A 14,636-nucleotide genomic window follows, 5' to 3' on the forward strand; every position below is an offset into this window, starting at 1 on the left:
ACTGAACTGATGTGGAGAGAGAGATCACCATCCAGAAAGTCTTCTACTGACATCATAAATCTGCTTCCTGCTTCATCAGTAGTCACTGATCTGTTTGCATGAGTGTACAGCACAACCTTTCCTCCATCCTTCTTCCACTGTACATCTTTAACATCTTGTCTCCGAGTGTCTCCGTAGCACGGGAGGGTGACATTCTGCTTCTCCTGAACCTTTACAACTGTCGCAACTGTCAGACAAAAACATCATGATCATGGTTTATCTTCACTTCTGTGCTTTTGTGTAAGAGCTCCACCTGTACCAGTGCAGCAGCTCATACTTCACTACAGACACACACTTACCCAGAACCTTCATCTTCACTTCACTAACTGTTTCTCCATTACAGCTGCACCTGTAGGAGCCGACATCATTGTAGGCTACTGAGATGATCATCAGGGAGAAATCTCCTCTGCTGGTATCTCCTGATATTTCAAATCTTTTCTGTAAATTCTGTCTTCTGGGACACTTCCATTCAGACACAATGGTGTAACTGGGAATGAAGCGACTCCACTGAACCACCGGACAGTTTCCAGTGCAGGAACACGGGAACGTCACAGAGTCTTTCACTAGAACTTCTCTGATGATGAAGGCTTGACACTGAAGCATCAGCAGATAAACTAATAGATCACAGAGCAAATCAGAACACACATTTTGGTCATGTGACACAATCCATTCAGAAAAATGTCCTGTCCATAAATGAACATAGCATTTTATATGGAGAAATAAAATAATGAAAAGAAACATAAAACTGCATTTTTCATCAATTGTAAAAATTCTGGCAAATTCTCTTTATTCCTCTTTTGGAGTTAATATGATTTGATTAATAATTTGCAATAAATTCATTTAATTCATTAATTTATCATATAGGACTCTAAACTTTATTTTAATACAACAGACCTACAAAACAAAACATCTGTAATGAAGAACAAGAAACAGTCTTTACTCTCAAGGTTTCTTTACTCTGCATCTCTGGAAGTTTTTCTTTGCTACAGTTTGTGTGAAGCTGCTTTGAGACAATGTTCATTTTTAAAAGCGCAATAAAATGAAAAATTAATTGAATTGAGTTTTCACTTTTAGTGTAAATGACAGTAGTAGTAGTTTTATCATGTGATCTTTACAGATCAGCAGATGAACTTTCATTATTAATAAACTTACTGATGCACCATATGAGCTGTGAATCTTCTCGGAGATGTTGGAGTGAGAGGAACAGGAGCAGCACTGAGAGATCAGTCTCGCGCTGCTCTGTAACGTGAGGGCAGGTTTTATTGTGGTTAAGATGTTCTAGGTCATGACATAAGGGTGGTTCCTCAGTTCCTCAGCAGACACGTGTTTATCTGCGGTTAAGCCGCACTTTTCTTGAATATGAACATTGGATATGAAACTTGATTGAAAAAAAACTGAGGTTTGGAGTGAATTTGCGTTTATTTTTCTCAAAAGCTGTACAGTAGAATGACTTGAAATCTAACAAGATAAAATAAAGGCAAACTCTAAATCAGAATTATTAGAAAGATTGTGCAAACCTGTAAAGGAAAATGTTTTATGAGTTTTTGAATATGGGCCTTTATTATATATATTTACACCACAAAAACATATTATTATTTGTTTTGTGATGAAAAATAGAAATGCATTCATTTTATTATGTCTTATTATTATCATGTTATAACGGAAACGCCGTTCTGAAGCGTCTTTACAGCTACACTTCTTCTTCTTCTTTCGGCTGCTCCCATTAGGGGTCGCCACAGCGGATCATCCGTCTCCATACCACCCTGTCCTCTACATCTGCCTCTTTCACACCAACTACCTGCATGTCTTCCCTCACCACATCCATGAACCTCCTCCTTGGCCTTCCTCTTTTCCTCCTACCTGGTGGCTCCATCTTCAGCATTTTTCTACCAATATAATTCGTGTCCCTTCTCTGCACATGTCCAAACCATCTCAATCTCGCCTCCCTCACCTTGTCACCAAAACATCCTACATGTGCTGTCCCTCTAATAAACTCATTTCTAATCTTGTCCATCCTCGTCACTCCCAACGAAAACCTTAACATCTTCAGCTCTGCTACCTCCAGCTCCACCTTCTGTCTTTTACTCAATGCCACTGTCTCTAATCCATACAACATCGCAGGTCTCACCACAGTCCTATAAACTTTCCCTTTCATTCTTGCAGATACCCTACTATCACAAATCACTCCTGTCACTCTTCTCCACCCACTCCACCCTGCCTGCACTCTTTTATTTACTTCCCTAACACACTCTCCATTACTTTGCACTGTTGACCCCAGGTACCTGAACTCTTCCACCTTCTCCACCTCTTCTCCCTGCAACCGCATCACTCCACTGCCCTCCCTCTCATTCACACACATGTACTCTGTCTTACTCCTACTGACTTTCATTCCCCTTCTCTCCAGCGCATATCTCCACCTCTCCAGGCTCTTCTCAACCTGCTCTCTACTCTCACCACAAATCACAATATCATCTGCAAACATCATAGTCCAGGGAGACTCCTGTCTGACCTCGTCCGTCAACCTGTCCATCACCACTGCAAACAGGAAAGGGCTCAGGGCCGATCCTTGATGCAGTCCAACCTTCACCCTGAACCAGTCTGTCGTACCTACTGCACACTTTACTGCCGTCACACTGTCCTCATACATGTCCTGCACCACCCTCAAATACTTCTCTGACACACCTGACTTCCTCATACAATACCGCAACTCCTCTCTCGGCACTCTGTCGTACGCTTTCTCTAAATCCACAAATACACAATGCAGCTCCTTCTGTCCTTCTCTATACTTCTCCATCAACATCCTCAAAGCAAATAAGGCATCTGTGGTGCTCTTCCTCGGCATGAAACCATACTGTTGCTCACAGATGGTCACCTCTTCTCTCAGCCTGGCTTCCACTACTCTTTCCCATAACTTCATGGTGTGACTGATCAACTTAATTCCCCTGTAGTTACTGCAGGTCTGCACATCTCCCTTATGCTTAAAGATCGGTACCAGCACACTCCTTCTCCATTCCTCAGGCATCCTCTCCCCTTCCAGAATCCTGTTAAACAATCTGGTTAAAAACTCCACTGCCATCTCTCCTAAACATCTCCACGCTTCTACTGGTATGTCATCTGGTCCAACCGACTTTCCATTCTTCATCCTCTTAATCGCTGCTCTCACTTCCTCCTTACTAATCCTATCTACATCCTGCTTCACCAACTCCACATCCTCCAACCTTCTCTCTCTCTGATTTTCCTCATTCATCAGCTGCTCAAAATACTCCCTCCATCTTCTCAACACACTCTCCTCATTAGTCAACACATTTCCCTCTCCATCCTTTATTGCTCTAACTTGCAGTACATCCTTCCCAGCTCGGTCCCTCTGCCTGGCCAATCGGTACAAATCCTTTTCTTCTTCCTTAGTGTCCAACCTCTTATACAGTTCCTCATATGCCTTTTCCTTGGCTTTCGCCACATCCCTTTTTACCTGCTGCCGCATCTCCTTGTACTCCTGCCTACTTTTCTCATCACTCTGTCGATCCCACTTCTGTTTTGCCAACCTCTTTCCCCTAATGCTCTCCTGCACTTCCTCATTCCACCACCACGTCTCCTTGTCTTGCTTTCTATTTCCAGATGTCACACCAAGTACTTTTCTAGCTGCCTCCCTCATCGCTCCTGCAGTAGTTGCCCAATCATCCGGCACCTCTTCACCACCACCAAGCTCCTGTCTGACCTCTTCCCTGAACCTCACACTACACTCTTCCTCCTTCAGTTTCCACCATCTTATTCTTCTTTCAAACCTTACTTTCCTCCTCTTTTTCTTCGCCTCCAAAACCATCCTACAGACCACCATCCGATGCTGTCTAGCTACACTGTCCCCCGCCAACACCTTACAGTCTCCAATCTCCTTCAGGTTGCATCTCCTACACAGAAGATAATCCACCTGTGTGCACCTTCCTCCACTCTTATACGTCACCCTATGATCCTCCTTCTTCTTAAAATACGTGTTCACCACTGCCATTTCCATCCTTTTAGCAAAATCTACCACCATCTGCCCTTCCACATTCCTCTCCTTGAAACCATACCTACCCATCACCTCCTCATCACCTCTGTTCCCTTCACCTACATGCCCATTAAAGTCTGCCCTAATCACCAATCGTTCTTTTCTAGGTACACCATCTACCACTTCATCTAATTCACTCCAGAATTTTTCCTTCTCCTCCATCTCACAGCCAACTTGTGGAGCATAAGCACTGATGACATTTATCATCATCCCTTCAACCTCCACCTTCACGATCATCACCCTATCAGAAACTCTCTTCACCTCCACTACACTCTTACTGTACTCTTCCTTCAGAATCACCCCTACACCATTTCTCTTCCCATCCACACCATGATAAAACAGTTTAAACCCACCTCCAATGTTCCTGGCCTTACTCCCTTTCCACTTGGTCTCCTGAACACACAGCATATCTACCTTTCTCCTCTCCATCATATCAGCTACCTCTCTCCCTTTACCCGTCATAGTACCAACATTTAAAGTACCAACCCGAACCTCTACTCTCCTACACTGCTCCTTTTCCTGCCGTCTCTGTAGACGCCTTCCTCCTCTCCTTCTCCTCCTTCGGCCAACAGTAGCCCAATTTCCACCGGTACCCTGTCGGCTAACGATACCTGTGGCGGTCGTTGTTAACCCGGGCCTCGACCGATCCGGTATGAAATTCTTATTTGTGATCCGCATATTTGATTTGGCACATGTTTTACGCTGGATGCCCTTCCTAACGCAACCCTCCCCATTTACCCGGGCTTGGGACCGGCACTAAGAGTGCACTGGCTTGTGCCCCCCTAATGGCTGGGTTGTCTTTACAGCTACACGCATCACCAATACACAGAGTTTGAAAAGTTCTTGTTGATGAGGTGAGGAGAAGAAGATGATCTGTTTTGTTAGGAAGAGAACGGACATTCACGAGATCAATGTTTAGGAGCGCGTGGTTTAAACAGCGCGCGCGTCTCTCTTCTGTACACGCCTCTAAACAGCAGCGATTTAAACAGCGCGCGCGTGTCTCTCTTCTGTACACGCCTCTAAACAGCAGCGATTTAAACAGCGCGCGCGCGTCTCTCTTCTGTACACGCCTCTAAACAGCAGCGATTTAAACAGCGCGCGCGCGTCTCTCTTCTGTACACGCCTCTAAACAGCAGCGATTTAAACAGCGCGCGCGCGTCTCTCTTCTGTACACGCCTCTAAACAGCAGCGATTTAAACAGCGCGCGCGCGTCTCTCTTCTGTACACGCCTCTAAACAGCAGCGATTTAAACAGCGCGCGCGCGTCTCTCTTCTGTACACGCCTCTAAACAGCAGCGATTTAAACAGCGCGCGCGCGTCTCTCTTCTGTACACGCCTCTAAACAGCAGCGATTTAAACAGCGCGCGCGCGTCTCTCTTCTGTACACGCCTCTAAACAGCAGCGATTTAAACAGCGCGCGCGCGTCTCTCTTCTGTACACGCCTCTAAACAGCAGCGATTTAAACAGCGCGCGCGCGTCTCTCTTCTGTACACGCCTCTAAACAGCAGCGATTTAAACAGCGCGCGCGCGTCTCTCTTCTGTACACGCCTCTAAACAGCAGCGATTTAAACAGCGCGCGCGCGTCTCTCTTCTGTACACGCCTCTAAACAGCAGCGATTTAAACAGCGCGCGCGCGTCTCTCTTCTGTACACGCCTCTAAACAGCAGCGATTTAAACAGCGCGCGCGCGTCTCTCTTCTGTACACGCCTCTAAACAGCAGCGATTTAAACAGCGCGCGCGCGTCTCTCTTCTGTACACGCCTCTAAACAGCAGCGATTTAAACAGCGCGCGCGCGTCTCTCTTCTGTACACGCCTCTAAACAGCAGCGATTTAAACAGCGCGCGCGCGTCTCTCTTCTGTACACGCCTCTAAACAGCAGCGATTTAAACAGCGCGCGCGCGTCTCTCTTCTGTACACGCCTCTAAACAGCAGCGATTTAAACAGCGCGCGCGCGTCTCTCTTCTGTACACGCCTCTAAACAGCAGTGATTTAAACAGCGCGCGCGCGTCTCTCTTCTGTACACGCCTCTAAACAGCAGTGATTTAAACAGCGCGCGCGCGTCTCTCTTCGTGCGTTTGAACTGCAGCACAGAACCTACAACTGAAATGTCCAACAAAACGTCTAAATAATTAAAAAAAAACGGGAAAATATTGTCTGGGATCTTCTGCTTTATGTAAAGGAGTTCGTTTCTGGTCAAAGTTATAGAAGAAAAATGAATAAAGACTGAACAATAAAAAGAAGAAGAAGAAGAAGAAGAAGAAGAAGAAGAGGAAGAAGAGGAAGAAGAATTGTGGAGCTCAGCGCAGTGACTGCATTCACGCGCCATCAAGTATTTAAGTATGAATAAACTTACCGATGCACCATATGAGCTGTGAATCTTCTCGGAGATGTTGGACTGAGTGTATGACTGAGAGATGAATCTCGGGAAGGCTCTATAACGCGTCACACGCTCAACTCCGCCTTCAACAACTACACCAAAACCACGTAGTCCTGCCCTTCTTTCTTCCTGTCCAATCAAATCGACGTGAGAAGCTCGTGTAGACCAATCATCTCTTCTATGCATATTTCTGACGGAAAGTACACGGAAAGGTGTTTAAATACCTCCAGTCCCGCCAAACAATCACATACACATGAACATGGGCGTAAATCCCGGGGGGGACGGAGGGGACATGTCCCTCCCCATCCGAGGGTTGTCCAATAAAAATATTTAAAAAAATCGCACTCTCTATTATATGTATTCTCTATTATATGAAAAATATATGTATGTATACCTAAAATAATTGTGTAAGTAGAAGAAAAACCGCAAAAATGCATTTAGAAACAGTTGAGTTCCCCCCTCTCCTTCCTCACAGTGGTTTGACCCACTGCCTGTTTTCTCAGTTTATCTCACCTGCTCTACACACTCGAGTCAGGTGTGTGTTCATCTCACCTTCTCTACACACACGAGTCAGGTCTGTGTTCATCTCACCTACTCTACACACACGAGTCAGGTGTGTGTTTATCTCACCTTCTCTACACACACGAGTCAGGTGTGTGTTTATCTCACCTTCTCTACACACACGAGTCAGGTGTGTGTTCATCTCACCTTCTCTACACACTCGAGTCAGGTGTGTGTTCATCTCACCTTCTCTACACACACGAGTCAGGTCTGTGTTCATCTCACCTACTCTACACACACGAGTCAGGTGTGTGTTCATCTCACCTTCTCTACACACACGAGTCAGGTGTGTGTTCATCTCACCTGCTCTACACACTCGAGTCAGGTGTGTGTTCATCTCACCTTCTCTACACACACGAGTCAGGTGTGTGTTCATCTCACCTTCTCTACACACTCGAGTCAGGTGTGTGTTCATCTCACCTACTCTACACACACGAGTCAGGTGTGTGTTCATCTCACCTTCTCTACACACACGAGTCAGGTGTGTGTTCATCTCACCTTCTCTACACACACGAGTCAGGTGTGTGTTCATCTCACCTTCTCTACACACACGAGTCAGGTGTGTGTTCATCTCACCTTCTCTACACACTCGAGTCAGGTGTGTGTTCATCTCACCTACTCTACACACACGAGTCAGGTCTGTGTTCATCTCACCTGCTCTACACACACGAGTCAGGTCTGTGTTCATCTCACCTACTCTACACACACGAGTCAGGTGTGTGTTCATCTCACCTACTCTACACACACGAATCAGGTGTGTGTTCATCTCACCTGCTCTACACACGAGTCAGGTGTGTGTTCATCTCACCTGCTCTACACACACGAGTCAGGTCTGTGTTCATCTCACCTGCTCTACACACACGAGTCAGGTGTGTGTTCATCTCACCTGCTCTACACACACGAGTCAGGTGTGTGTTCATCTCACCTACTCTACACACTCGAGTCAGGTGTGTGTTCATCTCACCTACTCTACACACACGAGTCAGGTGTGTGTTTATCTCACCTTCTCTACACACACGAGTCAGGTCTGTGTTCATCTCACCTACTCTACACACACGAGTCAGGTCTGTGTTCATCTCACCTTCTCTACACACTCGAGTCAGGTCTGTGTTCATCTCACCTGCTCTACACACACGAGTCAGGTGTGTGTTCATCTCACCTGCTCTACACACACGAGTCAGGTGTGTGTTCATCTCACCTGCTCTACACACACGAGTCAGGTGTGTGTTCATCTCACCTACTCCACACACACGAGTCAGGTGTGTGTTCATCTCACCTGCTCTACACACACGAGTCAGGTCTGTGTTCATCTCACCTACTCTACACACACGAGTCAGGTCTGTGTTCATCTCACCTACTCTACACACACGAGTCAGGTCTGTGTTCATCTCACCTGCTCTACACACTCGAGTCAGGTCTGTGTTCATCTCACCTGCTCTACACACTCGAGTCAGGTCTGTGTTCATCTCACCTACTCTACACACACGAGTCAGGTGTGTGTTTATCTCACCTTCTCTACACACACGAGTCAGGTCTGTGTTCATCTCACCTACTCTACACACACGAGTCAGGTCTGTGTTCATCTCACCTACTCTACACACACGAGTCAGGTCTGTGTTTATCTCACCTTCTCTACACACTCGAGTCAGGTGTGTGTTCATCTCACCTGCTCTACACACATGAGTCAGGTCTGTGTTCATCTCACCTACTCTACACACACGAGTCAGGTCTGTGTTCATCTCACCTTCTCTACACACTCGAGTCAGGTGTGTGTTCATCTCACCTTCTCTACACACACGAGTCAGGTGTGTGTTCATCTCACCTACTCTACACACACGAGTCAGGTGTGTGTTCATCTCACCTGCTCTACACACACGAGTCAGGTCTGTGTTCATCTCACCTACTCTACACACACGAGTCAGGTCTGTGTTCATCTCACCTTCTCTACACACTCGAGTCAGGTCTGTGTTCATCTCACCTGCTCTACACACACGAGTCAGGTGTGTGTTCATCTCACCTGCTCTACACACACGAGTCAGGTCTGTGTTCATCTCACCTACTCTACACACACGAGTCAGGTATGTGTTCATCTCACCTGCTCTACACACACGAGTCAGGTCTGTGTTCATCTCACCTACTCTACACACACGAGTCAGGTATGTGTTCATCTCACCTTCTCTACACACTCGAGTCAGGTGTGTGTTCATCTCACCTGCTCTACACACACGAGTCAGGTGTGTGTTCATCTCACCTTCTCTACACACTCGAGTCAGGTGTGTGTTCATCTCACCTGCTCTACACACACGAGTCAGGTGTGTGTTCATCTCACCTTCTCTACACACACGAATCAGGTGTGTGTTCATCTCACCTGCTCTACACACTCGAGTCAGGTGTGTGTTCATCTCACCTACTCTACACACACGAGTCAGGTCTGTGTTCATCTCACCTTCTCTACACACACGAGTCAGGTGTGTGTGTTCATCTCACCTTCTCTACACACACGAGTCAGGTGTGTGTTCATCTCACCTTCTCTACACACACGAGTCAGGTGTGTGTTCATCTCACCTTCTCTACACACTCGAGTCAGGTGTGTGTTTATCTCACCTTCTCTACACACTCGAGTCAGGTGTGTGTTCATCTCACCTACTCTACACACACGAGTCAGGTCTGTGTTCATCTCACCTTCTCTACACACACGAGTCAGGTGTGTGTGTTCATCTCACCTTCTCTACACACACGAGTCAGGTGTGTGTTCATCTCACCTTCTCTACACACACGAGTCAGGTGTGTGTTCATCTCACCTGCTCTACACACTCGAGTCAGGTGTGTGTTTATCTCACCTTCTCTACACACTCGAGTCAGGTGTGTGTTCATCTCACCTTCTCTACACACTCGAGTCAGGTGTGTGTTCATCTCACCTACTCTACACACACGAGTCAGGTGTGTGTTCATCTCACCTACTCTACACACACGAGTCAGGTCTGTGTTCATCTCACCTTCTCTACACACTCGAGTCAGGTCTGTGTTCATCTCACCTACTCTACACACACGAGTCAGGTCTGTGTTCATCTCACCTTCTCTACACACACGAGTCAGGTCTGTGTTCATCTCACCTACTCTACACACACACACGAGTCAGGTCTGTGTTCATCTCACCTTCTCTACACACACGAGTCAGGTGTGTGTGTTCATCTCACCTTCTCTACACACACGAGTCAGGTGTGTGTTCATCTCACCTTCTCTACACACACGAGTCAGGTGTGTGTTCATCTCACCTTCTCTACACACACGAGTCAGGTGTGTGTTCATCTCACCTGCTCTACACACACGAGTCAGGTCTGTGTTCATCTCACCTGCTCTACACACACGAGTCAGGTGTGTGTTCATCTCACCTGCTCTACACACACGAGTCAGGTCTGTGTTTATCTCACCTTCTCTGCACACTCGAGTCAGGTGTGTGTTCATCTCACCTGCTCTACACACACGAGTCAGGTGTGTGTTAATCTCACCTTCTCTACACACTCGAGTCAGGTGTGTGTTCATCTCACCTACTCTACACACACGAGTCAGGTGTGTGTTCATCTCACCTTCTCTACACACTCGAGTCAGGTGTGTGTTCATCTCACCTACTCTACACACTCGAGTCAGGTGTGTGTTCATCTCACCTGCTCCACACACACACGAGTCAGGTGTGTGTTCATCTCACCTGCTCCACACACACACGAGTCAGGTGTGTGTTCATCTCACCTGCTCTACACACACGAGTCAGGTCTGTGTTCATCTCACCTTCTCTACACACACGAGTCAGGTCTGTGTTCATCTCACCTTCTCTACACACACGAGTCAGGTGTGTGTTCATCTCACCTTCTCTACACACACGAGTCAGGTGTGTGTTCATCTCACCTGCTCCACACACACACACGAGTCAGGTGTGTGTTCATCTCACCTTCTCTACACACACGAGTCAGGTGTGTGTTCATCTCACCTGCTCTACACACACGAGTCAGGTCTGTGTTCATCTCACCTGCTCTACACACACGAGTCAGGTGTGTGTTCATCTCACCTACTCTACACACACGAGTCAGGTCTGTGTTTATCTCACCTTCTCTGCACACTCGAGTCAGGTGTGTGTTCATCTCACCTGCTCTACACACACGAGTCAGGTGTGTGTTAATCTCACCTTCTCTACACACTCGAGTCAGGTGTGTGTTCATCTCACCTACTCTACACACACGAGTCAGGTGTGTGTTCATCTCACCTTCTCTACACACTCGAGTCAGGTGTGTGTTCATCTCACCTACTCTACACACACGAGTCAGGTGTGTGTTCATCTCACCTTCTCTACACACTCGAGTCAGGTGTGTGTTCATCTCACCTGCTCTACACACACGAGTCAGGTGTGTGTTCATCTCACCTTCTCTACACACACGAATCAGGTGTGTGTTCATCTCACCTGCTCTACACACTCGAGTCAGGTGTGTGTTCATCTCACCTACTCTACACACACGAGTCAGGTGTGTGTTCATCTCACCTGCTCCACACACACACGAGTCAGGTGTGTGTTCATCTCACCTGCTCCACACACACACGAGTCAGGTGTGTGTTCATCTCACCTGCTCTACACACACGAGTCAGGTGTGTGTTCATCTCACCTGCTCTACACACACGAGTCAGGTCTGTGTTCATCTCACCTTCTCTACACACACGAGTCAGGTCTGTGTTCATCTCACCTTCTCTACACACACGAGTCAGGTCTGTGTTCATCTCACCTTCTCTACACACACGAGTCAGGTGTGTGGCTGCAGCTCAACTAATTTTCATCTCCATTAACTAGGGTATTTTATTTACTCAAAAGAAAGTGATTCTCTTTGATGTAGTTGATGCAGACTAATTCATAAATTAGTTGCGGCAAAAATGCTGATTAGCATGTAATTTTTCATGAATCTGCTCTATTAACGATTAAAATATGACTTATGTAGTTACCGTTAGCTTGTTTACAATAGCTTGTAGCATAGTGCACTGACACTAACATACCAAAGCCGTTTCCCATGCAGTGTTTTATTTGGGACGACTTGGTATAATGTTAACATTAACACACAATTAGCATATTGTTTATCTGTGCATTTACTAAATGAGCACTGTGCTACATCTGAACTGACCCCACTGTATTTTTTTGTATAATCAATTTCTATTCTGTTCTTAAGTGTCTTCATTAATTTGTAAATAAAATGTTAAAAAAAATTTTTTATTCCTTGTTTTTATTGTTGTGATTATTTTTGATGATTTAAGTTTAGTTTTACTTTCTTTATGTAAAGCAGTTTGAATTACCATTGTAATTGACGCAGTCTCCATGCTACAATAATAATGTACTGTGTCTTTATACTGTAAGTACAATTTGACTGTATTATTTGTGTCCCCCCCCTCAAAAATTGCTCATTAAAAAATGTTATATTAATTGTCCCCCCCTACTGTTAAATAAAATTTACGCCCATGCGCCACCGCACTAACAAAGCATTCTGGGATTTGTAGTATTAGCGGTGTATGCGCTATACACTGGCGGGCAGCTCTAATACACATTTGATATGATCTATCGGGCCAAATATAATTACACCGCGGGCCTGAGTTTGACACCCCTGCTCTATACTATATATTCTATACTCTATACTCTATACTCAATACTCTATACTCTATATTCTATACTCAATACTCTATACTATATATTCTATACTCTATACTATTTATTCTATACTCTATACTCTATATTCTATACCCTATACTATTTATTCTATACTCTATACTCTATACTCTATACTCAATACTCTATACTCTATATTCTATACTCTATACTCTATACTATATATTCTATACTCTATACTCTATACTCAATACTCAATACTCTATACTTTATACTATATATTCTATTCTCTATACTATATATTTTATACTCTATACTCTATACTCAATACTCTATACTCATTACTCTATAGTCTGTACTATATATTCTATACTCAATACTCTATACTATATATTCTATACTCTATACTATATATTCTATACTCTATACTCTATATTCTATACTCTATACTCAATACTCTATATTCTATACTCTATACTCAATACTCTATACTATATATTCTATACTCTATACTCTATACTCAATACTCTATACTCTATACTATATATTATATAATCTATACTCAATACTCTATACTCTATACTATATATTCTATTCTCTATACTATATATTTTATACTCTATATTCAATACTCTATACTCATTACTCTATAGTCTGTACTATATATTCTATACTCAATACTCTATACTATATATTCTATACTCTATACTATATATTCTATACTCTATACTCTATATTCTATACTCTATACTCAATACTCTATATTCTATACTCTATACTCAATACTCTATACTATATATTCTATACTCAATACTCTATACTCAATACTCTATACTCTATACTATATATTATATAATCTATACTCAATACTCTATACTCTATACTATATATTCTATTCTCTATACTATATATTTTATACTCTATACTCTATACTCAATACTCTATACTCATTACTCTATAGTCTGTACTATAAATTCTATACTCTATACTCCATACTCTATACTCAATACTCTATACTATATATTCTATTCTCTATACTATATATTTTATACTCTATACTCTATACTCAATATGCTATACTATATATTCTATACTCTATACTCTATTCTATACTCTCTCTCTCTATATATATATATATATATATATATATATATATATATATATATATATATATATATATATATATATATATATATATATATATTCTATACTCTATACTCTATACTCAATACTCTATACTATATATATATATAAATTCTATACTCTATACTTAATACTCTATACTATATACTCTATACTATATACACTATACTCTATATTCTATACTCTATACTGTATGTTTGTTTGTAAGTTTTGTTAATTGTGAAATGCTATCGATTGCTAATATGTATGTGTTAATGTAATATCACTCTGTTACCTTCTACAGTTCTTAGCAAGTGTACATGTTTACATTTTGTTTATGTATCGTGTATTTTTTTCTTAATTTTAAGTGATGTTAGTTCATGTTGAAGCTGACATGCTGAAGTTTTATTATCATTACTTTTTTTCGTTACGGTTTCAATTAATATTGTTGCATGTTACATATTGTTACATGAATGACAGAAAATGGCCACTAGATGGCAGGAAAAATAAAGATTGAGATTAAAAAGAAACTGGAAATCCTACTGACTTTCATTCCCCTTCTCTCCAACGCATATCTCCACCTCTCCAGGCTCTTCTCAACCTGCTCACTACTCTCACCACAAATCACAATATCATCCACGAACATTATAGTCCAGGGAGACTCCTGTCTGACCTCGTCCGTCAACCTGTCCATCACCACTGCAAACAGGGAAGGGCTCAGGGCCAATCCTTGATGCAATCCAACCGTCACCCTGAACCAGTCTTTCGTTCCTACTGCACACTTCACTGCTGTCACACTGTCCTCATACATGTCCTGCACCACCCTCACATACTTCTCTGACACACCTGACTTCCTCA

The 14,636-nt window shown here is 43.6% G+C and overlaps 1 protein-coding gene across 4 annotated transcripts in view; it reads right to left on the reverse strand.

The window, feature by feature from the left end:
- Positions 1 to 14,636, reverse strand: part of LOC310734999 (hemicentin-2-like) — a gene marked incomplete at its 3' end in the record, with an annotated part of 65,699 nt that overhangs the window by 17,935 nt on the left and 33,128 nt on the right. The window contains exons 1-2 of one of the 4 annotated variants that reach the window (XM_083557559.1): positions 6,437 to 6,459; positions 1,192 to 1,278 (exon numbers count right to left, since the gene is read on the reverse strand). Of the gene's footprint in view, positions 1 to 1,191; positions 1,279 to 6,436 lie in introns of those variants that run through there. The other 3 variants (XM_083557561.1, XM_083557562.1, XM_083557560.1) reach the window with 3 other exon arrangements.

Source organism: Silurus aristotelis (assembly GCF_946808225.1).
Source record: "Silurus aristotelis genome assembly, chromosome: 12".
NCBI lineage: Eukaryota > Metazoa > Chordata > Actinopteri > Siluriformes > Siluridae > Silurus > Silurus aristotelis.